The sequence below is a fragment of the Rousettus aegyptiacus genome, unplaced genomic scaffold (genome assembly GCF_014176215.1).
Source record: "Rousettus aegyptiacus isolate mRouAeg1 unplaced genomic scaffold, mRouAeg1.p scaffold_m13_p_14, whole genome shotgun sequence".
Taxonomy (NCBI): domain Eukaryota; kingdom Metazoa; phylum Chordata; class Mammalia; order Chiroptera; family Pteropodidae; genus Rousettus; species Rousettus aegyptiacus.
The window spans coordinates 60,485,558-60,507,991 of record NW_023416289.1 but is presented as its reverse complement, the minus strand read 5'-3'; the positions used below and the strand labels follow the sequence as shown (position 1 = coordinate 60,507,991).

The window sequence follows — 22,434 nt, the reverse complement described above, 5'->3', positions numbered from 1 at the left end:
CTGGGCGGACGGCCTCTGGGGGAGGCCTGCAGTTGCCGTGGCCCGAGGAGGGGCGGCCCCTCCCACGCAGAGGGGGACCCAGCCCCAGGGCCCTGGGCCTGTGGTCCAGGCCAGCGGCACCTGGCGCCCTTCTCCTCGCTGCCACCAGGCTGGACGGTGACTGGCAGCTGTTCTGAGCTCTGGTGTCCTCGTCGGTCGTAGGACGAGGATGGGGATCGCCGGCTGTGGGTCTTGGTGCGAGGCAACGAGCGCGCCCAGGGCAAAGCCCGCGGCCGGGCTCCGAGCGGGGCGGACACGCGCTCGCCAGGCTCGGAAACGCGCATGCTCATTTCGCAGCCGCGCCCCCCCCCCCCGGGAGTGTCCCCGCAAACGCCCTCCCTGTGCCCCATGACAGGCGTGCGGCTGTTCCTCGCGGGTTTGCTGGTCGCTGCCGGAGGCCGGGCACAGCCCGTTTACCCGCCGGCTGGGTTAACGGGTTCCGCTCCGTCCACTCACGACACAGAACGCGCCGGCGAAACAGGAAGGGGGTGCTCCGCGTCCTGACACCGGGCACCGAGGGGGCCGGGAGCGGGGACAACGTCCTGTCGGCCCAGCCAGTGCCCCTGTGGGGCCGAGCGTCACCGGGGGCCACTGGGCCCATGGAAGAGGGACGGGGTGCGGGGCCGGGTGGCGGCGGTCACACGCACACTCCTGGAGACGGAGACCACCTCCTGCGGAAGCAGACAGGCTCAGGCGAGGTGGCGGCAGAACCTGTCACCACGGCAACTGGCAGAGCCCCAAGCACAAAGCCCCGCTGCAGGCCCCCAGCAGGGTGCACCCCCCCCCCCCCGTGGCACCTCTGTGACCCCGGGTGTGCATGCGGGCACAGCGCTGTGACCCCTGCGGCCCAACCTCCCCGTCTGTAAAAGGAGGTGTGAGCTGGCACACCTCCGCACCTTGATGTCGGAGGGAGGGGGGGAGGGGAGAGGCCGGGATCGTGCTTCAGAGCAGGGGGAGGGCCCAGCGGACAGTGGCCAGTGGCCTCGCACGCAGGCCCAGGGGACCGCGTAGCCCTCGCCCCCTCTCATAAACGGCGGGGTGCAGTCCTGAAGTCCTGCCACCCAAGCCTCCTCCCGACAAACACCAGCCAGAGGACAGGGAGAAGGCAGACGGCGTCTCCCGGGGTGGGCGGCTCAGTGCCCAGCGGGGGCCCGGCCAGGCGGGCTCCAGGGAGCGGCCTCCCGGTCCCCCTCACAGCTGTCTCACCCACCGCCCACGACCCACTCACTAGCCCCGTCAGGGCCTCTGTGTGTGTCCCCACTCCCTCAGGACCCCCTGCCCCCCCCCGTCCCCTTCTGCCACTCACACCAGCAACGGGGCTGGAACCGGGAGGGGCCGGGCTCGCGTACGGTTCAGCCCTCACTCCGCGTCCAGGAGGCCGGGCAGCGAGCCACCTGCAGGCAGCAGCGACGGAAGTACCTTTTGAAGAGTAAACAGGAGCATCACGCACAGCACAGAAAACCCACGTGACACTCTAGGTGCACGGATGTCTTGTGCGGGTGGCTTTGTCACATGCCCTCCTGGGTCTCATCTGCCTTCAGCTGTTCAGGACGGGGACGGTTCTACCTCCCGCCGAGGGGCTTGGGGGCCAGTGGTTCCGCGTGCCGACTTCGGCGGAGGCTGAGGCCGCCCGCCCCATCCCCCTTCCCGCCAGGCGAGGCCCCTCTCCCGGCTCTGTGGACCTGGCTCTTGGCACAGCCCTGCGCCCGGCCACGGTGACATCCCTGGGCTGAGGGGCCAGTGCCAGCACAGTCACGGCATGTGTGGGGTGTGGCTTTTCCTGCTCTATGGCAGAAAATCCCCCGTGAAACCAAGGTGACCTGGCCCAGCATAAGGACAGAAATATTTTGAGAAATTAAGCATCTGTCGCTTAGATATTAGGCACTATTTTAGGTTGAATCTATTTAAGGATTATGCTCCTTTCATCCGAATGCTGCCTCTCAGCACTCCTGAAGGCACCTCGGGCTTCGGGGACAAGTGCCGGCCTCTCCGGCCTCAGTGGCCCTGTCTGAGGTCCGGGAGTGGGACCAGACCGCCCCCCGCTCCACCAGCTGCCCTCAGCCCAGCAGTCCAGCCCCCCGCTCACCCCGCACCCCGTCTTCATCTCCTTCCCGCCCCCCAGTTCCGCCTCTGCCCAGGTCTCAGCTTCCCAGGGTGCCTCAGTAGGGAGCCTCCCCGCTCGGCCCCCCAGCGGCAAAGCCCAGAAACAGGCCTGCGTCATCTCAGCCCTGGGCCAGGCACCAGCAGGGTCCCCTCCCCCAGGGGAGGCCAGGCTTCTCCAGCTCAGGGCCCAGCCGCCTCGCGGTGGGCGCACGGCCTGTCTCCCCCCGCCCCCGCCCCTGCCCCCGCTGCCTCCTGCCCCCACAGGGGGCCCAGCCACTCTGCTGCCCCGCGATCACCGTTCCGTGCTTCGTGAGCGACCCCTTTCTCTCCCCTGAGTCTCCACCGCCCAGATGAGGACACTGGATCAGAGCGATGGCATCTGTCTCCCCTGGCCACCTCCGCTGGCTTCCAGGTTCTGGGGCGGCCGCCCCAGGGGCCATGCCTTCCCCTCTCTGGGGAACAAGGAAAGCCCAGCTCAGCAGAAGCTCAGCCTGGGGACCAAACCCCTCCGGGCAGGGGTCCCAGGGCGGGGCTGCCACCGAATGCTCAGGAGGATGAGGCCGAGGAAGGAAGGAAGCATCGACGAGGGGGGGGGGGGCGCATCCGAGCTCCTGGCTTCCTCAGCCGAGTCTGACACCCGCCCACGCATTCGGAGAGCGGAGCCGAGGGGGACGTGCCCGCGTTCCTTTCTTGTCCGTCTCAGTGACGGGTGACCGGCGACCGAAAAGCCATCTCCCTGCTAGGCTTGTTCCCAGAGAACACCAACCCTGGCCCCTCCCTCCAGATGGACCTGCCTCATAAAGCCCCCGGGCGGTTGGAGGTTGTATGGTCCTGGGGTCCTGGGGGTGGGGGTTGGAGGACCGTGTGGTCCTGGGGTCCCGTGCGGCTGCAGGGTCCCAGAGGGCTGTCCCCTCCTGTCCAGACGCCATGCCCATCGCTGCCCTCACACTCGGGGTCCTACTGCCCAGGGCTGCAGAGGGTGTCCCCGTGACCCTAGCTGTGATGGCCGGTGGGAGCCCGCTGTGTGGGGACAGGCAGGGATGGGCAGGACAGCACCTCCTCGCCGAGCACACACTTCACCGCGACCGGCCCCACTGGGCGACTCATCCCTAAGGCCACCGGCCAGGGCCGCCCAGCAGCCCACCTTCTCCCTGCGTCTCCCTGGTCCAGAGGGGAGAAGCCGTGGGCTGAGGAGGACCCCACCCACCCAGTGCCAGCGTCTGGGGACCAGCGCCTCCCATGCCCCAGGCTCTGTCACGTGGCCCCGGCCGGCGCTGTGGGTCAGCGCTGGGGGCTTCCTGGCCACTTATTCTAAGGGGATAACAACAGAGTTGTCAACTTTCGAGTCTATCAATTAAGGGCATTGTCACCAAACGGCCTCTATCCGCCATAACCACTCCCCTGAAGAAGGATGTTTCACCTCTGCACAAAACTGACTTTCAAAGCTTCACAAAGTGACCAGGCCTCCCTCGTTTTCTCGCTTTACCTGACACTAGCGGGCTCTGCTGGACACCCTGGCAGGGACCGACAGCAGCCCAAAGAGGCCGGGGGTGCCAGGGCCCCCCCACCCCCAGGCCCTCCTGGTGGGGGGGCTGATGGCCGCGCCTCCGCCAAAGGTCTCTGGCCAGCCGTGTGTGCCTAGCCCTGGGAGGCGGGCAGGGAGCGCCTCGCTCCCCAGCCTCGCGTCATGGGCCCCCAGGGCTGGCACCGCCGCCCGCCCGGGCCGCCCCAGACACGCGTGTGCTCGGAGCCAGCTGCCACACAAAGCTGCATTGTGGCCTCCGCCTGGCAGGCAGGCACGTGACGGCGGAGGGCGGGCGGCAGGCGGGGAGCTTGCCCTTGCATCCTCTGCGTCCTTGCGTCTGACCCCACACGCAGCCACCCAGCCAGGCAGGGGTTCAGGGGTACCCCAGGACAGGAGGAAATACAGAGCTTAAAACAGGGAGCGGCCTCTCGCCCGGGGGCTCAACCTGGCTTCCTTGTTGGGTCTAGGCCCGTCACCTGAGCCTGGTTCTTTTGTCTCTTGTCATTGGCCCCGTCTCCGTGAGAGGGGCTCTGAGTCCAGCATCCTCAGAGCCTTGGCCCCAAGGTGCAGAGTGGGCTGCGGAGTCACTCCACCAGGCACTGGGGGCTGGAGCCAGGACCCGGGCCTGACCCGGGCTCCCACATACTCTCTGCCCTTCCCTGCCCAACGGGCTTCTACACGGGCCCCCAGCCTGGGCCACACTTGGCCGCAAGGAGCAAAAGGGAGGCCCTGAACTCCGGGCTCCACACCCAGAGGTGACCCCCCCGGAGCGTGGCTTTCATCATAATAAAAGAGGGAGGACACCCAGCCCGCATTGGAGCCTACAGGCCTGCTCCAGGCTCATAAACCAGAAAACGAGGCAGCGACGTTACCTAGAGAGCAGAGGCCTTCCCCAGACCCAGAGTGGACGCCCGCCCTCACACCCCTGTCCTGCCCCACGCCTGGGACGGTGGGGCAGTGGCCGGCGTGCGGCGGCATCATCACCTGACAGATGCCACGCCACGTAGAGGTACTCGTAGAGATGCCAGGGGAACCCGCAGGGCTCGCACCCATGGCCGCTTCCCGCAGAGCCCCATCTTGGCGAAGGAGCCGTCCCCCCGCCCCCGGCCCAGACCGGACCCCAGGGTGACCCTCTGGCATTCCCCCTTCCCCGGCCCCAGCACCCCTCCATCACACAGGGCGTGGAAGCCTGGTTCCGGAGCCTTCCTCCAGCTGTGCCCCTCCCCCCCATTGCGAGGGGACTGCAGGCCCAGGGGACACGCCCAGCCGGAGCCTGTACCTCTTCCAGGCGGTGCAGCAGGCACCAGAGACCCGGAAGTCCCCTGCCGAGCAGCTGCGCCTGCTTCCTGGGCCCCCGCGTGGGCCTCCGCAGGGCCCCTTCCCTGCAGGTGCGGGCATCTGTGGGCCCAGGGTTTCTGGGGCAGGGAGGGGTGTGCCGGGCGGGGGTGGGGGCCAAAGGGCCAGGCAGGGCTGCTTCCCGGGCTGACATGGTGGCCGGGGCGCCACGCCGGGCCTGCCCTCCAGGTGGGTGTGAAGACAGGCGTATCGGGCGAGTGGGCAGGTGCCTCGCCCGCCACCGGTCTGGCCCGGCCCCACACTTCCCACGTCAGGGCTGAGAGCAGGTGGGTGTTCCCTGACAGACAGCTTGGCCCGGTGGCTCTGGGATGCGGCCCCTCTGGGACCAGTGCTGATGAGTCACGGGCAGCCATCCGCCCCCCTTGCTGGGGTCAGGGAGCCCCGTCCTGCCAGGGAGGCCTGAGCAAACACCTGTGGGGGTCCCTGGCCCCGCTGCTAAGACAGACTCACAGGGAGACAGGGTCCAGCACGCTGCACGGGACTTCGCCGTGGCGGGAGGCCACGTCTTCTCCCCGCCGAGGGCGAGCCCAGGCCCTGAGGAGGGCCCAGCGGGGCATGTGGCACCCACCGCCGCCCCAGCCTCTCTCTCTGCACCTCCTGCCATGAGATGACCCACGTCGGCTGCTCTGTCCAGCTCGGGCCTGGGGCTCAGGAGCACCCTGTGCCCAGCCCTGCGAAGGCTCCTCGGTCCCCACACGAGGCCCCCATGTCACCCTCGGCCCCCACAATGGATCCCTGGGGAGGGAGGTCACCTCTTCCCATGGCAGCGCCCTGTCCTCCCTACCCCTGCCCACGTGCTGGCTGCAGGCCAGGCCCGCCCAGGGGTGCCCGCGGATTTCGCTGAAACGACGCGTTCGTGAACCTCCGCTTCGCTGTGCGGGTACCAGGCTGCTGAGCCGGGAGAATGTCCCCTCCCCCAGAGGTCAATTAGCCGCTGCCGCGACAGGCCCGCGACCTCCAGCGCCCACGCTCAGGAGACCAAGGCTTCCTGCGCGGGCCGCCCGCACACGCGCTGGCCGCGCCACCAGGCGGTCAAGGGCGCAGGGTGAGCATCTCCGCGTCTCTCGCAGAGACGGGCGTGCGCCGGGTCAGCACCGGGCGCTGGCCTTCGGGTCTTACTGAGCATGCAGCATCTGCCCATTGTCACGGATCTCAAACCCAGATGTCCCGCAGTCCCCAGCAGGGCCTTGCGACTCACTGTTTTCCCTTCATGCCCTGGCCGCCAAGGTCACGTTTAAATAATTAACCGTCTCTACGGCAGCCAGCCGTCGTCTACAGTGTCCGAGTGCGATTACCCTGCCCTCCGGTAACTCGCCTTTTAAAAATGATCCATGTGATACAGCTTTCTGGCATTTGTGTCTTTTATTTTAACCCGCTTCACATTATTATTATTATTTTTTAAGCGAAACAAGTGAATTCAGAGGGTTCTATAGACTATTGGGACAGATGGCCCCTAAGTGTCCCTGTCTGCCTCCTGCTTCCTGGAGGCCGGCGTGGGGGTGGGGCCCACACGATCCTGGACTGGTTCTCTCTGTGCCTCACCACACGCCCAGGCCCCAGGAGGGACAAGGGACCCTCCCCTGCCATCCCCGATGACCCCTCTTCGGTGGCAGTCAAGTCATCCTTCTCCACACACAGATTTGCGCTGTTGAGAGACCTCTTCCTCATTCTCCCATCTGCTCCATCTTGCTAGGGAACCTCAAAAAATAATGTTTGCCCAAGTCAATTTTTATCTAAAAGTGTGTGAAAATATAGATAATAGAGTATACACGTCTATTCCCTACAGTGCTGAGGGGTGACGGTTGCTGAGTGGTGGAGATGGTGGGTGATTCTCTCTCTCTCTCTCTCTCTCTCTTTTGACTTTCCATTCTAGTCTAATTTTTCAATGATGAGTAAGTATTACTTTTGCAACAACAATACGAAATTCAGGTTTCTTTTTAGTCCCCTATGCAAATAGTATTATAGAGCGGTTTCTAAGGAGAGGGCAGGTTTTTACTAATCAAAGCTTCGCCGGATCTTCCAAAGACATTTTCCTGCAGATATGCCAGAAATTTATCTTAAAATGCAATTCGACCATGTAAAAATTACTCCAGTTAAATTTCTGAATCTGCCTCCTTTGGCTTTAATATTTTAAAAAGCGGGTTAGAGCTTTATCTAACAGTGATGTCAAAGCAGTCAGATAATTCAACACTTCTGATGGAGATAAGCAGATTCTCACTTCTACATATGACAGAGCCACCAGCAGCAGAGAAGTCCCCCTGTGAATGAGTCAAAAACCGGGGGTGGGGGGGACCATATGAAATGACTATTTGCAGACATTGGACAACAGGTGGTACAGGACAGAGATTCCTCAGAGAAATAACAGGAACCCCGTAATCTACCCGGCTTCCCGCTGTCAGGCATTTACTGGACCCTCATGCGGAGAGGGGACCCCAGCAGAGAATGGCAGTGTCACTGGGCCGAGGACACAGAGGCTGAAGAACCTGGAGTTTGTGGGGCAGAGAGCTGAACACCTGGAAGGACCCAGGTAACAAAGGGCTCCGGAAACTGGGAGAGGGGCTCCTTGAGTCTCCGGGCGAACACCCACGTGGACCTGCACAGGCAGGACAAAGGTGAGTCCAGGCCGCCGTAGGTAGGGCGGTCACCTGAGCTCACGGAGGGCTGGGAGTCGCCATAGTCTTGACCAGGCAGAGTGGGGAGTCCCCGCTGACCAGCCAGTTAACTCGACAGAGGCCCCAGAGAGGCCGCACGTTAAGGCTGAGATGCGAGCTGATGCACAAGGAGTTAAGGTCCCGTCGGAGCAAAATGAAACCCTCTGTGCGGGAAGACGAGGAAATCCAGGCACCGGAATACGCAATGTTCTCGAGTCCAGGGGTCAATAAAAAGCACTGGACACGCACGAAGGCGGGGGGCATACCCGCGACCAGAAAACGGGCCCATAGTAACAGACCGGGCGAGAGAAGATGACAGAATTAGCAGCCGTTACAAACGTATCTGGGGACTTGGAAAGGCAAATGGTCAGCAGATGGGGAACGAGCCCCGAATCTGAAGTGACGCCAAGTTGGCGGCCGGTCACCATTTACTTTTCCTTCATTTTGACCCAGCCTAGACTCAAAGGCACCCCAAAACCTGGAAGGGAAGAGTGGGGTGTAGACAGGAGAGTCCAAGAGAAGCCCCCTCTCCCTGGTCTGAGCAACAAAGGGGTCTCCTGGGGTCAGGGGACCCTGGTTATTCTTCTGGCCTCTCTCCCTCCAGCCCCAGGCAATCCTGTAGTGAGGACATCAGCGTAGCTGTTGGGTGGGCGCCTACAGCCCTACTGGAGAGGAAGCCTCATCGCGGACTAGAAGGCCGAGGTGGGTACCGAGACTGCGCTGTCCCATAGCCTGTCACGGCCGTGAGAAGAAGGGGAAGCAAAGCCTCGTTTCCTTGCTGTGACTGTCCCTAAACAGCACACCTCAGGCTTTGAGAAACTGAGCCCAAAGGCAGGCCACCACCCAGGCTGGTGGAGGGCGCCCATGTAGGCAGAGCAGATCCAAACAGCATTGCGAAGCCTTTGAACCCTGACTTGACTCTGAAGCCAGAGCCCACAGAAGGTACGTCTGACCTGGTGGCTTGAACCTCGCCAGGTCAGGTGGTCTGTTAAAACCGAAAGGTCAACATTCTCTTTAGGGTTTAAACAAGACAGAGACTCATAACAAAATATTCAAGATGTTTCAGGTGTTGCGCAAACATGCCTTAGATTGGAAGACCCAGAAAAATCTCAACTCTCAGGAAAAAAAAAAACAATCGAAAGACAGCAGGCCTGACATGACGCCGATGCTGGGATTACGGGAGACAAGCGGCTCCTGAAACCCGGTTTCCGTGAGTGAGGAGAAACTCCGCCGCGATGAAAGGGAAGGGGGGCGGTTCCTCCAAAGAAACAGAAAATAAAACCGAGAACCAGATGAAAACTTTACGAGTGTAAGCTACAAGTGAAATTACGAATCCGCTCGACATGCGGGCCCAGAGGAAGGGGAGTCACCGAACCTAGGTGATGCCGCAGGATCTGGTGCGAAGCCCTTTGTACATTTCGCTACGTGTGGTTTGTTGGTATTTCACTGAGAATTTTTCTTTTCTTTCTTTTTTCTTTGCTTAGCCTATCTAAAAGTGTGTTGCTTTTTCGGTCTTTTCAAAGAACCAACTTGTGGTTTTTTAGATCGTTTTTATATTCTCTTATTTTTTTCAGCTCTAATCTTTATTATTTCTTCCTCTGATTCACATTGTTTTCTCGACTTTTTCTAGTTTAAAGTGGAAGTTTAGGGTTTTTTTTATTTGAGATCTTTCCTTATTTTTAATATAGATATAAATGTTCCTCTACACTCTGATGTCACATCATTCGTTATACCAAACTATACCAAAAGCTTTTGGTATAATTTGCTTCCATTTGACTCATCTCCGAGTATTTTCTAACACTCTTTGTGATTTCTTTTTTGACCCTTTGGTTATTTAGAAGCATTTTGTTTGGTTTCCATATATTTGTGAATTTTTCAAATTTTCTTCCAAAAGATTCTTGACAAACGTGTAAAGCAAGTCAATGAAGAAAGGGCAGTCTTTTTGACAAATGGTGATGTAATAATTGGACATTGCTATTCACGAAAATAAACCTCAAACTAACCCTTTGTTACAAAAATTTCATTAAAATTTGGCCGTAGATCTAAGTGTAAAATGTAAAACTACAAGCTTTTCAAATGTCGACACAGGAGAGAATCTCCATGGCTTGTGGTTTAGTCAAAGTGTTCTTGGACTTTACATCAAAAGCATAATCCATTAAAAAAAAATGGAAATTGGAGTGTACCAAGACTTAAAATTTTTACTCCACGTAAAGCAGTTGTGTTTTCTTAGTCCCTTCCAAACTATCTTCAGAGGAAAATGCAGTTACCTCGAAGACCAAGCACCAGAACTACCTGAACTGTAGCATATAGAGGAAAACATTGGAGGAAAACAGACACCCTTGCTGACCACGGCTCGCTGTCAGAGGGCGGGCCCGCTCTCTCGCTGGAGTCCTCAGCAGGGCAGCGGCAGGTAAAATACACAGAAGTCGCGCTGAAAACATTTCAAATTTTATGGAAAATAGATACACACAAATCTAAAGAGCACAATGAAACCTAAGAAGAATCAACACAAAGAAAATCACAGCAAAGATCGTTTTATTCGAGTCACTAAAAATTGGAAAACTCTTAATATAAGCCAGAATACAGGACACGTTTTATACAAAGGACCGGGATAATAACGACCATCAGAAACGATGACAGCACATGATTTTAAGGTTTACCTCTTACGTGAGCAAGTACGTCATTTGATGGATACTGTAAATCTGAAGCTACTAGTAAAACAGGTCCAGCTGGTGAGCCGATAGAGGAGATATAAATGGAATGTTTAAAAATACACAATTCAAAACAAGGCAGGAAATGGGAAAAAAAGGAACGAATGGACGAAAAGAAGATAAATAGCAAGGTGGCAATTTTTAAGCCAACCGCAACGATAATTTAAAAAAAACAAATAAACTCGATTAAAAGACAAAGATTTAAAATCTTCCAAAATAATGTTTTCTTTACGAGATGCACTTTTAGTATAAATCTCAGGAAGGTAAATGGTAAAAGGATGGAAAATATATAACACGGATCATAAACAATATGAATTGCTTCGTTAATATCAGATAAAGTCGACTTCAGGAAAGGGAACATTACTAGAAATAAGGAAGAGCGTTTTATATTAATAAAAGTATTCATTCATTCATCAAAAATACTTAACCATCTGCTATGGGCTGAATGGTGTCCCCCCAAACTCGTGTGTGGAAGCCCAAAGCCCCCGTACCCGCGGGCTTGCCTGGGGACGAGGTCTTTGGGAGGCGATAAGGTTACGTGAGGTCATAAGGTGGGGTCCTGATGGGACAGGACAGGACAGGACAGGACTGGTGGCCTCTCTCTCCTCTCTCTCATCTACAGAGGGGAACCCCGCGGGGACACGGTCAAGGGGGCAGCGTGTACGAGCTAAGGAGAGGGACTTGGCCAGAAACCAAACCCGTCACGGGCCTTGTCTTGGACTTCCCAGCCTCCGGAAAAAACGTCTGCCCTTCAAGCCGCCGGGTCAGAGCAGCCGGAGATGGGGGTACTGCTCAGCCCTCTTCCTCCGCGGCGCGTGCGCGCCCGCGAGGACAGCAGTGGCACCCTGGGGCGGACGTGGGGAGCAGACAAGCCCACTGCTGCGGCGGGGAGCTGGGGACGCATCGCCCCGCAGCCGCGGGAGGCCCGTCGTTGGCACGGGCGGGGCACACCCTCACCCAGCAGACCGCGTGCGGAGGCCGCGCCAGCGCCTCGGGGCCCGGGCAAGCGGGGCACAGCGGGAGGCCGACGGCTCCAGGTGCTCGCGCCAGGCCCGGGGTGGGGTGCGGGGACAGAGTGTGGGAGCAGCGAGGCGGAGCAGGGGCTACGTCGGAGCTTCGTGGGGGCGGGCGGGGGCCCCAGGTGCCAGACCCCCCCCCCCCCCCCCCGCCGGCCTGGGCGGCTCGTTCTGCCTGGAAATAGAGCCAGTAACGCTGCTCAGAGGGGCCCGGGGCCCACCGGGTGCGCGGCCCGGACGCCCCCGGACCCCCCCGCCTCCGCGCGCTCTCGTTCTGGGCTCTGAGTGGCCACAGGCCGGGCTGCTGGGCTCTGACCTGGCGAAGAGACCTGAATAATTGACGCCAGGCTAATGTTTCACCCAATTGTCATACGGCAGGAAACAGAAGCCCAGTGTGCAGGGGACGAGGCGCCTGGACAAAGGGGTTTTCATCGCCCCCGGCCCCGGCCGCAGGTCCGTGTGGCGCCCTCCCCAGCGCATGACCTACGACAATTGCCCTGTGTTCTCCTGCCCTCCCTGGGAGCCGCGGGCGGGGACTGTGCAGGGGGCGGCCCTGGCCCCGCCCCACGGTGGCCGTGTCGGCAGCGTGCCCGCAGCTGCCTGGACGCCGGCCCACGTGGCACCGCCTTCTCTGCAGACAGCTGCCTGGGGGCACGCCCCGCCCCCCAAACGAGAGGTGCAGACGGGCTGCCGCTGGGCCGCAGGGCCTTCGGGCAGCTCCCCTGCGGGGGAAGGGGACTGTGCGGATAGGGGTGGGGGCGCCCTCCGAACCGCAGAGCTCCAGACACGCAGCAGAGGGCCCAGCCCTGTTTGGAGTCGCTGGGGACTGAGAAGCATTTGTCACAGCCTGAGGGGAGCAGACACAATAAGTTTACTGCAAACAGTTTCAGGGGCAGGGGACAGGTGACAATCAGACCCCTCCCGTGCTGGCACCGAAGGCCGTGACGGCATGTCTAGGACATGGGGGGATTCCCAGGGATGTCGGTGCCAGCCTGGTTGCCGTCGGGAACCGCAGGAACAGGGCCAGCAGCACCACCGGCTGCCGGAGAGAGAGGGTGACCGGCTGGCTGCACCCAAAAGCGAAAGCAGGGGGCCTCCCTGGAGCACTGCAGGGAGCCCCATACAGGAGAGGATGCCGGTCGTCAGAGCCGGAGCCCGGACGGAGGGAGGACCCGGGTCAGGAGGCAGCAACGTGGCAGGGACTCCTCCTGCCCCCCAAAGGACTGCGGCCTGTAGCTCTGGCGGCCGAGCACAGCGGAGGGGGACTCAGGGCCTGTCCTCCGGGCTCATCATGAGCTGGCTCAGGAGTCTGAGGCTGGTCTACGTGCGGCATGGGCCAACGGCCCCTCACGCCGAGGCGAGGGCAGGAGCCACAGAGGGGACGATGTGCGGGCCGGCGGGCACTGTGCAGATGGACAGGACAGACGCCGGAGGGCCTCGGGAGTGACCTGGGTGAGGACGTGTCCGGAGTAATGCCCAGGCACGGCCCCCCCGGCCCCCAGGGCTGCTCTGTGCGGCTCAGAAGTAGCCGCTGCTCCTGAGGCGCTTGAGCCTGACCTCGGGGCCCGGGCTGGGCCTGGTGGGACCAACCGCATAGCAGCATTCACGCCAGCCACCCAAGGGAGCCCGCGAGGCCCTGGGCCCCCCTGCTGCCAGCCCGGCTTCGTCTCCCCTGCGCTCCACGTCCAGGTGTGAGCCGCAGCCACTCTCCTCTGAAAATCTGCCTGTGACGTCCCCAAAACCTGCCTGTGATGTCCCCAAACAAATGAGCTGGGACTCACACCCAGCACCCGACACGCCTCGCGGTTTATTTCACAGAGGGGGCTCCTGAAATCCCGAGTAGAGACGGAGAGGGGGGTCCAGGCTCTCGCCGCAGTCTCGGCTTCCGCCCGGTCACCCGTGCGCCCTCAGCCTTGGGAGGCCGACCTGTTCCCTCATCGGTGTTCTGGATGCTTAGGCTCCGAGCCGCTGTGTCCGGGACAGAACATTCCAGATCACACGGGCAGAGGGACCCGCACGGCCTGGACGGGCCTGGAAAGAACAGGCCGGGTGAGGGGGCAGAGCCGCACGCCTGAGGGTTTAGGCGAAGGCTCCCCAGCCTGGGGGCAGAGTTAGGGTGTTGGGGGGGCACAGGGCCTGTGGCACAAAGGACGGAGCCACCGGGACTGGCCTCGGGGTCGTGGTGCCCCTCGCTCTCTTCCCTCTGAGGTGGTTTGGATGGGGTCAGGCCTGAGGGCTCAGGATGGCGGCCTGGTCAGCCTCGTGACCCCGACGTGGGACAGCTGGGTCCAAGCCGGGGCGCCCCGCTCGCCGGCCTCATCTCGGGAGAGGGTTGTGCAATTCGGTAAACAATGCTTCCTGATTGAGAAAGTGGCAGTGGACTGCCGGCACCCCCGGGGCTGAGGAGGGGGCAGGGCGATGAGAGGTAGGCCCTGGGCTGCCGCCCCAGAGGTCATGGTCACGGGCGCAGGCCGGGCAGGGCCCTCAGAGCCACAGAGCCCTCGGGCCTCAGGGACCACCCACGAGGCCTGCGGCTTGTGGCCACAGGGAGGTCAGGACACATGGAGCCCGGGGCAGTGGGCCAGCTCCTCTGCAGACGGGAACCCCCCCCCCCCCGCCAGCCTGAGCCCCGTGCAGGGTCCTGCACCGAGGGGAGGACTCCCCAGTGCCTCCACCGCCCAGGGCAGGGGGCACAGGACCCCTGGGGCTTGGGCCTCCCCCGCCTGTCAGGCCCTCGGCCCTGGATTCTGGCCAGGCCGCCCACAGCCGCCCCTTCCTGGGCCCCGGTTTGCTTTGCTCTTGGTTGCTGAGCAGGCCAGCCTGCAGGCTGCCTTTTCCATCCCGCCTGGCCGCCTCCCCCTCCCCCGTGCTGGCCACAGCCTCTGCGCTGAGTGACCCTTTTGCTCCTGCCCCTCCCCACCCAGGGCCGCAGACCTTCGTTTGATGCCAGGCCCTTGTGAGGAGAACGGGGTCACTGGGGTGGACCATGCCTTGCTGGCCAGGCCCACCCCTGGAGTCCCCATGGGGACTTGGTGCCACCACGTCCTCCAGACGGGCTTTGGCCCTGGTATTGGCCCCTTTTCCCGTAGCCGAGGTTTCCAAGGCCAATGCCGCACAGGGTCCTGGCCCCCCCGCCTTCCGGAGCCTGGAGCCCGCTAGCCACCCTGGCCGCCAGCCCTCAGGCCGCGGGGCTGTGCTCGGGCCTCCTGACCGGGCTTTGCGACCTGGACAGAGGCCGGCGGGCCTGTGTTTGCAGCTCCCTGCCCAGTGCTGGGCTAGGGGACCCTCCACGCCCCGAGGGGCTGACGGCAAAGGCGAGCAGAGACAGGAGGAGGGCGGGCAGGGTTCCGAGGAGGGTCCTTTGCCTCACGGGACAACATGTGCCTGGGCCAGGGGTGCCGCAGGTGCACAGTGAGGAACACTGGTCACCGGAAGCATCGCCGCACGCGGCCCCCCGTGGCACAGGTCAGAACCCTCTTGCCTGCCCCTCCTCCAGAGCCCCAGAGCCCGAGCGTCGGGCCGGCTCTGCCCAGGGGACACACCGGGGACACCGGTCAGCAGTGCCCCATGACCCGAGCAGAGGCGGCGTCCCCTGCAGGGCAGTAGCCCCAGGTACAGCAGCAGCAGGAGGTGACTCACTGTCCCTGCCCAGGCGGCCCCTGCCCGTCCTGATGAGGCCCCCTCCTTGGCTGGGGAACCCAGAGACTCACTCTCCATGACCATTCTGACACCTCCTCCATCCGCACGCACTCGGGGACTTGAGCAGACGCCGGCGTGGCCCCGAACGGCTCAAGGCGGCGCCCACGGAGGCCACTCCAGGCCCTCCGGTTCCCGCCTGAGGAAGCTCGCGCCCGCCCGGAAGGCTCAGGGCTCGACCACGAAGGACAGAGACCGTGACCCCCGCAGGGGTGCGGAGAGCAAGCAAGTAGTCCTTCCTGCCCTGTGAAATGCAAACGCTCAGGGAGCTAGCTCTCCCTCAGTCCAGGGGACATGGGGGCAGCGGGGGAGGGGCACCTTGCTCTGACCACTGCCTGCTACGAAGACCCTTCTTGATGGGTCAGGCCCAGGTTTGCAGCTCGGGGCCGGTGGGGCAAGAGAGGCCTGGGCTCGCAGCTCGAGGCAAACCCGCGTGTGAGCCTGGTGGACAGAGCCCGCCGCCCCGGGGCCCAGTGGGGCAGGGACGGAGACCAGAGGGCAGGAGGTGACTCAGAACTCAGCAGGCCGCCCTAGTGGACACAGCACAGGTGCTCGTCATCCAGCCAGTAAAGGGATCGTGAGCTTAAATGTCCCAGACACGAGGTGTGCGCATGATGGCGCACACGCCAGTGGCACCAGGGTGACATGGAGCTCCGGGGGGAGGCCCTGGCATGTGTGCACACGTGTGTGCATGTGTCCGCACACACGTGTGTGGGTGTGTGCGTGCATGTGCATGAATGTGCACACACGTGTGGTGTGTGCACGTGCGCTTGCGTGCATGTGCACAAGTGTATACACACACGTGTGCATGTGCGGGGTGTGCGTGCATGTGCACAAGTGTGCACACACACGTGTGTATGCACGTGTGGGTGTGTATGTATGAATGTATGTGTGCACATGTGGATGTGTGTGGACGGGTGTGCATACGTGGAAGGGTGTGTGTGGGTGAGTGTGTGCGCATGTGGATGTGTGTGTGTGGTTGGCTGTGCATGTGCAGATGGGTATGTGTGTGGATAGGTGTGTGTGTGTACATATGGGGCTGTGTACATATGTGTGTTTGTGCACGCTGCACGTGTGTGTGTGTGTTGACATGGGCTTGTGAGTGTGGGTGCGCGTGAGTGTTCACGGGCTTCTGGGCAGGGCTGACAAAGGAGGTGCACAGGCCGGCAGCAGCGCGGTTTGGGGGACAGCTGGCCCGGCAGGCTAGGGGGTGAGGAGGGGCTGGGGCGGGAGCCAGGGGCAGGGCTCGCCCTCCGGGGAAAAGCCCACAACCTCCCTTCTGGCTCTGCCACCCGCGCTGGGCCCTACACTCCCCTCCAGCACCCCGAGGTGGCCCCAGACCGCTGGCAAGGCGCCCTCTGAGGAGGACCGGCTGGTGCAGGCCTGGGTGACCGACAGGAGTGGCGGAGGACTGGGCAGAGCTGCCCTGGCGGGGGGACCGGAGCTGGGCCTTCGGTTGGTGGCCCGGCCCTTGACCGCGTCGGAGAGACCTCTAGACCCCAGGAAGGACGGTGGCCCCCGCAGGTGCAGGCACGAAGGTGCCCGGCTCCCAGACCCCCCGACTCCTGGGCACCTCCCCTTGCCATGGGGGCTGCTTGGTGGCCTGGTCCCCCTCCCCAGGGCAGCAGCCGCAGGCCCCCCAGCTCTGGGCGGGGGCGGCTCAGGTGTCCGCCCGGCCAGGGCTGCCTGCAGCCGAGGCCCAGAGAGCAGAACGCGATGACGAGGGCGCCGAGCGCCCACACCCCCTGGCCCCCGAGCAAACGACACCTCCCTGGGGCGTGGTGTCCGCTGCCGACCTGGCGAGGGCCCTGCGGCCGGCGGTGGCCTCGCCTGTAACCCGGACGCACAGGCGGAGGCGGAGGCGGGAGCCTTGTGTGCGCACAGCTTCCTCTGCCTGGGGTCTCCCCGGGGTGCAGGCAGGCTTCCCCGCTCAACGCAACCTCAGGCAGGCCCCTCAGAGTCAGCGGGTGTCATCGGTGGGGCTGGGGCTGGCAGGGGCTCTGCCTGGGCCCCCCAAAGGCCCCGGGCGGGGGGGGGCTGCCGAGGAAGTTCCAGTCAGATGAGGACACTGCGATGCCCTCACAGCGGGCGGCGTTCCCGGGGGGACACTGATCACCGGCCACACAACACCGGTGCCCCAAAACCAGGGAGGGCCCTGGGCCTGCACCCCTCGCCGGTGCGGCCCCCAGTGCCAGCTTCCGGGGCGTCAGCCCTGGCCCAGGTCCCCCTCCCGTCCCTTTCGGCCCCTCACCCCGGTGATGCCACTGCCCCCTCTGAGGGCCCCCAGAAAGTCCCTGCAGGTGGCAGGTGCTAACCACCTGTGGACTCATGTCTGAGACTCAGGCATCACTGGAATGACACTGAGCTGTGCCGTGGGACCAGGGCCCAGGACCGAGGACTCTTCCCTTGTCCCCTACATCTGCCCCAAGCCGGCCCGGGGGCTCCCACACCAGGGGGGTTCCCTCTCATTCTGGGAAGCTCTCCCTCCTCACGGGCCCCCTGGGGCTCCCCACACCCCCGACAGGCTTCCCGTGGGGTCTCCAGTCCCCGGGCACCCCCACCCTGCCACATGGCTGCCCCCACCCCCGCCCCCTCCCAGGGGTGTTCGGCGAGCGAGCCCTGACTCCCTTCCAGTGAGGGAGTGACCCTAAGCGCGGTCTCTGGGGACACGGTGCTGTCAGCCCCTCCCGTTTCCTGTGCAGGTCTGGGGATCCCCCTGGAGAGGCGGGTGCCGAGGGCACACGAGACCCTGGAGGCGTCTCCCGCCTCTGCTGTTGTGAGAACAGCCCTGGCACCCCAGAAGCCACGAAGCCACGTCACTCCCTGTTATGCTCGCCGCCACCGCCCCCCCCCCCCAAGCTCTCTGGCCTGGGGCCTGCGAAGGGGAGAGGGAGGGAGGGGACCGGCTCTCCAGGGGCAAGCCGGCTCTGCTGGGGCTTCAGGGTCTGTCACGTGGTGGCCACGGCAGGAGGAGGCCCACTTCCTGCTCCCCGCAGCTTTGACAGCCCCCTCCCCCAGTGTCAGCTCCTCCTCCCCCGTGGCACTCAGGCTGGGGGAGGGGGTGCCCCCCCAGAGGCTGGGGACCATCCTGCGGGCCCCCTGGAGCGGCCACCACTCGTGCTAGGCGGCCCCAGCTCAGGACCTCGCAGCCCCTCCCCCTCTTCCTCAGAACCGCTGGGTCTGGGTCCCCCGGGGGCAGCGGGGGGGGGGGGCGGGGGGAGGGCTCCTCTGGGAGGAGTTCCAGCCTTGGCCTGAGAAGCACGTGCTGCCTGACGGTGGGTGGGATGGAGGGGACCACGGGGGGGCCTGGGCGCCGCAGTCGGACCCCATCCATGGCTGGGCCCTCCCGGGAAGATGCTGCCTGGGCCATTGGGGGCCTGTGCGGCCCCACCCCCACTCGAGACTGGGGCTGGGGCGGGAACGGGGGTTCAGCTCAGGAACCCACAACCGCAGCTGGTTTCGGTTCTGCCAGCGTGGGCAGAACTCGGGCCTGGTGCCAGGGTGCAGGGGGGAGAGGCAGAGGCCACAAGCCGGTCCCAGCCCAGGCGGGGGCAGGGTGGGCAGGAGCAGGGGGGTGGGGGTCTGGGCTCCTGCGCTATGCACAAGGAAGCCCTCCAGGTCTGAGGCGAGGGGTGACGTGCTAAGGCCAGGGGTTCCAGAAGGTGGCGGCAGCTTGGTGGGGGCATTTGAGGACAGGCTGTTGTGGCCCGCAGGGCACATGAACACGGCCCTTCTACGTCCCCACAAGGCATGCAAAGGACGCAGAGAAGCCCAGGACGCAGATCAGCCCGGGAGGGGCGGCCACCTGCAGGCAGTGGAACACCTCGGGTCCTCACGCGCCTCGGGCGGCCGCTGCCGCATTTCCTATGGCCCGGGCTGTGACATAAAACATTCGCCCGTCCCCAGGGTCTTGGTGCTCAGGCCAGATTTTTTTAGAGCAACAGAAATCTCACAAAAAACATCTATGCATAATTTAGGTCTTTTGCAAAAAAAAAAAAAAAAAAAAAAAAATTCTAGCTGGCTTGACAAAGAAGGGGGAACTTAGGGCAGGAGAAGCCAGGCTGGCATCTCCAAGAACCAAAGAACAGGGAGCGGCGGGGAGCAGACCCCAGAACCCGAGCCCCCCACGTTTGCAGCTCTGCTGAGCAGGCTGGGGTCTCCCAGGGCCCAGGCACCCTGCCTCGGGCCAGGCGCTCCTTCCGGGACTGTGCAGTGTGGCTGGCCTGGGGACACGGTCCTGCTGGAGGTGCTGCCCACACTGCTGGCCCCCGCCCCGCCTGCCCGCCCCACGGCGGCGCCGCCTGCCCACCCCTCCTCGTGCCGGAGCCCTGCGCCCCGCTGTCCCCAGCGTCCGTCCATCCTTCCCCCGCCCTGCTGGACGAACATCCCCGGCCGTGGCACGCAGCGCCCTCTGCCCCGTGGACCCCCCACGGCCTCAGCTGTGCCCCGCGCTGCCCGCACTGAGCACCCTGCAGATTCACGAGTTCGTTCCTCAGCGCCCCAGTTCCCTTTAAGGAGGGAACGGAGGTAAAACGAGGCCTTCACGGCGGGTCTCATCCAACCCAGCTACCGGCGGGGACACAGGGAGGAGACGGGCGTGTTCAAGATGCCGGGGGGAGAGAGGCCACAGGGGAGCATGGCCCCGCCACCCCTTTCCCCGGCCCTCAGCCGCCACACCGAGGGGAAATTCAGCTGTCGCTGAAGCCGCAGGCCGCAGGCCACAGGCCTTGCCAGGGCCTTGCCAGGGCCACTGGGCTGCTTAGAACACAGCAAAGCGTTTGGGAGGTTCTAGCAGGGAGGTCAAGGCCACAGCTGGTTCACCTGGCTCACGCGGAGGAGGCGGAGGCGCTGGGGGCCCTCCCCACTGGCCCTGGGCGAGGCCCTCCGGCTCCCCTCACGGCTGGGCCCTGGGGTGCCGCACGGCTGGGCCCCATGGCATCCCCCCACCCCGCGGGACTTCCATGCACGGGCGTGCTAAGTGGCCGTCTCTCTGACCTGGACACCCTCACACCTGATTGGCCTTCCCAGTGGCTCCTGGCAGGAGGCACGTGGGTGCCACCACCCTGGCTGATGCCCGGGTTAGGTTACGTCCCCTCCTTTGTAATCCATGTACAGAGTCTACACAGGCCGGCGGTGGCCCTGTGGCCAGGCCGCATTGTCACCATCACTCCACCTGACTTTCCGTGCTCGGTCCCCACGCTCGCCGGGCCTCTGACCCCGCAGTTGTCACTGTAAATCTGACCTGGGGGGGGTGCTCTGGATGCAGGACTGACCGTTCAGACCTAGAAAGGCATCTCCCCACAAAAAGCGAATTGGTGTGCGACGTGTGTACGTTAGCCCCGTGTGTGTGCGTGTGCACGTGCACACACGTGTGCGGGGGAAATCGGACTCCTCGGAGCGTGATGCGAGGAACGGGGCCCCAGCGCTGGGCCCTGAACCCACCAGCAGATGCTGTCCCCAGGGTCCCCCAGTCCAGGCGCCCGCCCGGCCTTGTGTCCGCGTGGCCCTCGCTGCTGGCTGCGGCCAGCCTCGCCTCTCCCTCCGGCCCGCCGCCCGCTGCCCCAGAGGCAAAGCCCGGCACGGAGACCACCCCGCGAAGGCGCCGCTCCCAGGCGCGGGCGGCGGGCGGGCCGTGGGGACGGGAGAACACACATGGTTTGGGGGCGTCACAGATACAGTACAGGTTATTTTTAGCAAATTGTTCTGACTTAGCGAAAAACCTGAAAGATAGTGTTGATAATCATCTTTATTTTAGAGCCACAGACGGCGCTGCTATAATTAGACGCCTGTTTCTGGGTGATTCTGCTGTGCTTCTGAGGGGACACCTTGCCTGGCGCGGCAAGACATCGCTGAAGGTCGCCTTCGTCTTTGCGTTTGGGGCTCCATCTTTCACTCTCTCCCCTTAAGCATTAGCCATGTTTGTGAGAGAAAGTCAACTCCCATGCCCCTCAGGCTAATATTAGCCTGAGCATAAGTACGGGGTTGGGGCGCTCTTTTGTTCTCCGATCCTGGTGACAACCAGGAATTATCCCCTGCTGCCTGCCTTCCTCCCGGAGGGCCTTCCGGGCGCCCGGCCAAGCCCGGCTCGCTGCTGTCACACTGCACCCGGCACTTTCCTTCAGATCAGTGGTTTTCATTCGTAGTGGCATGTTTACCTGTGAGACGCCTGGAAAAATGTCCATCCCCTCTCCAGGACCATATGCTCCACACAGAAGGGACCGGGGCCCTTCTTTCACAGCCCTGTCCCCAGCGCCTAGGACAGGGACATCGGTGTAATACGAGCAAAGCCTACTGGGGAGGCCACTGCCAGAGGGGAGCGTGTGGGGAACCCACGGCCGCCAGGTCTCTTTTGTTCCCCCACTTGGGGTGCACTGTGGTGGCTGTGCCTTTGGCAAGTCTCAGGGCTCTTCCGTTTTCCCATCTGACAGACGATAAATGGAACGTGTCAACCTGCTTTTGGGTCAAGATGGTGGAACAGGAAAGCGCTGTGCTCACCTCCTCCCATGACCATGTTAAAATGACAACGAAATCATAGAGCAGTCAACCTGACGAACCATCCGAAGTCTGGCTGAACAGAAGTCCCGTAACTGAGAATATGAAGAAGAAGCCACCTCAAGACTGATAGGAGGGCAGAGGCGTGAAGGGCACTGGCCCCACACCAGCGTGTGGCGGTTGAGAATCAGGAGGGCAGTCTCGGCTGTGGAGGCCCCCCAGGAGGAGCGAAGGGTCCCAGCCCCACACCAGGCTCCCCAGTTTGGAGCACCAGTGACAGGAAGATGGGCCCCCATGACATGACTGGAAACCAACGGGCATTCCTTTCGTACAGCTGAGGTGGAGGGACGGCAAATCAGGAGGTGTCAGAGACACACGGGGAGAGACTGGGTTGTGTCACTTCAGGGCGAGGGCTGGAGGGACAGTCACCACTTTTCCTATGTTGAGAGTTCTTCTTCCCAGCAACCTGTGTGAACAGGCACTGACTTGCTGGTGCTGAGCCCGCCCCCACGCGACCACACCTGAACTTTCTTTGGCCCGGTGAGCTCTGCTCATCCTGCTGTATACTCCTGGGGCCCCGCCCTGCCCAGTGGCGCTGCCAGAAGTTCTTTGAGAGGTCGGTGGCCAGCCCGAGCCTGCGCTACGGTCTTTCCTGAACAAACTTCGAAGGTCCATGGGCCCCAGGTGGGCAATGGCTGGCCTGGGTGTGCGCTGCACCTTTTGCTGAGTGGCCCCAGGCTTAGCACTGGCGCCCAGTTGGAATCTGCATTAACCTAGAGAACACCGCTTGGCCCACCCTGGTGACTCCCTGACACCCGGCCTCACCCAACTCACGTACTGCCTAA

At 62.7% G+C, this 22,434-nt stretch overlaps 1 long non-coding RNA gene across 1 annotated transcript; it reads right to left on the bottom strand.

Annotated features, from left to right (window-relative positions):
• Nucleotides 1-379: 379 nt before the first annotated feature.
• On the bottom strand, nucleotides 380-2,702 carry LOC107515737. Its single transcript, XR_001598078.2, has 3 exons — nucleotides 2,439-2,702; nucleotides 1,346-1,458; nucleotides 380-710 (listed from the first exon to the last, which is right to left on the bottom strand). It is a non-coding gene; the product is annotated as an uncharacterized LOC107515737 (long non-coding RNA).
• Between the last annotated feature and the right edge of the window lie 19,732 nt (nucleotides 2,703-22,434).